Source organism: Primulina tabacum, chromosome 13, assembly GCF_025594145.1.
Source record: "Primulina tabacum isolate GXHZ01 chromosome 13, ASM2559414v2, whole genome shotgun sequence".
NCBI lineage: Eukaryota > Viridiplantae > Streptophyta > Magnoliopsida > Lamiales > Gesneriaceae > Primulina > Primulina tabacum.
In genome coordinates this window covers 28,111,337-28,113,287 of record NC_134562.1, presented here as the reverse complement: position 1 = coordinate 28,113,287, position 1,951 = coordinate 28,111,337, and the positions used below count along the sequence as shown (strand labels likewise).

Sequence of the window (1,951 nt, the reverse complement as noted above, 5' to 3'; positions counted from 1 at the left end):
CTTGATTTTGAAAAGAAATCATTTATTTGGAAATCACTTATAATTAGAAAAGTCGAACAAATCAAACAAAATTTGCATGTTGTATGCAATTCATCATGACTATTCAATTATTGTCACACTAAAATATGTTCTGAAATAGAAAAATCAATGGACCAATTTTTTTTCACACACACATATATATATATATGATAATAACATGCTTATTCAATGTGTCCACGTGATTTAAGCTTAAGGCTGCTCCAATATATATACACATACTTCTCAAAAATTATATATATATATCTACGTACACACACTCCTAATTATTCCAATATTTCACAAAGCAGAATTCCCAATCGTCTTTCGAATATCACTTTTCGGCGACATAAAAAAAATGGATGGTTCCAGATTCAAAGGCGTAGTCTCTCAGCCCAATGGCAGGTGGGGTGCGCAAATCTACGAGAAGCATCGAAGGGTTTGGTTAGGAACTTACAATAAGGAACAAGAGGCGGCGAAATCTTACGACATCGCCTTGAAAAGATTCCGCGGCCGCCAGGTGAACGAAGAAGACGATTTCGAGACAGTGTTCTTGAATTCTCATCCCAAATCCGAGATAGTCGACATGCTCAGGAAACACACGTACAATGACGAGCTCGAGCGGAGCAGGAGGAGGTACGGCGGATGCGGATAAAAACCCTCGAAATACTGGAGAATCTGCCCTCTTCACGGAGGAAACACCGTGGCAAGGTCCCGGGAACTCCTCTTTGAGAAGGCGGTTACACCTAGCGACGTGGGAAAGCTCAACAGGCTAGTAATTCCCAAACAACACGCTCAAAAACACTTCCATGTACAGAATTTGTGCATGACTTCAAACGGGTTGCTATTAAATTTTGAAGACATGGGAGGTAAAGTGTGGAGGTTTCGTTATTCTTTCTGGAACATCAGCCAAAGCTTTGTTTTAACGAAAGGGTGGAGAAGATTCGTGAAGATGAAGAACCTGCGGGCCGGAGACGTTGTTACTTTTCAAAGATCTTCGGGCCCGGATAAGCAGTTGTACATCGATCGGAAGGAGAGGGATGAATCAGATGTCGGTGTGGCGGGTGTAGAGTCGGGCCTGGATCGGACTGTTCAGATGGTTAGGTTATTTGGAGTGGATATACGTTGCGGTGGCGGCGACGATGGCGGGATCGCCATTGTTGATGGTAACTGGTAAGGGAAGGTCCGCTGGTGATGAGAGAAATGAAAGTGTTGGGGTTCGAGGGTAACAAGAAACAAAGGCTAATGGATGTATAATTGTATTTATTTAAGCAAAACTATTTTATATATGCACTTATCTTTATTTTATAATATAAAATTTTTTATTGATGAATCTCAATTACAAAATTAGATGGAAAAAACTACTCAAAACTTATAATTAAAATTTCAATATCCATAAATTTAAAATAAAACACAAATAAAATTTAAAATTATTATAAACTAAACTAATCGCTACTTTTATTTCACTTAATATATGTAGATGTTTCATTATTGATTTCACATTTTATCACATATCTTTGTACTTTTTATAAGATTAAAATACCTAATATTTTTCAATTAATCATAGTATTCAATAAATTTTAATATTTAGTGTATACAGCATAAAATATATAATCAACAATATAACATCTTTAATTTAATTTTAATCTCAAATTTTGATTCACTATATATTTTATTCTCATCTTGTTAAATTAAAATTTAACATCCCAAAAATATTAAGTATTTTGAATTTAAAAAAAAACTAAATTTTTTAACACACCTCTATTTTTTACATATAGTTTATTTATTTTATAATATATTTGTATAAAAAATTACGTTAAAATTCATTTTTTAACATACAAAAATATTATATTGGATTTTTCTGCTCTTAATTTAACATTTTATAATAGAGGAATTAATGGATGTATGAATAAACAAAGAAAAGTATTGGACGAGG

The 1,951-nt window shown here is 33.7% G+C and overlaps 1 pseudogene; it reads left to right on the top strand.

Moving 5' to 3' along the window:
• The first annotated feature begins 248 nt into the window (after positions 1-248).
• Positions 249-1,304, top strand: LOC142522470 (AP2/ERF and B3 domain-containing transcription factor RAV1-like; annotated as a pseudogene).
• Positions 1,305-1,951: the final 647 nt, after the last annotated feature.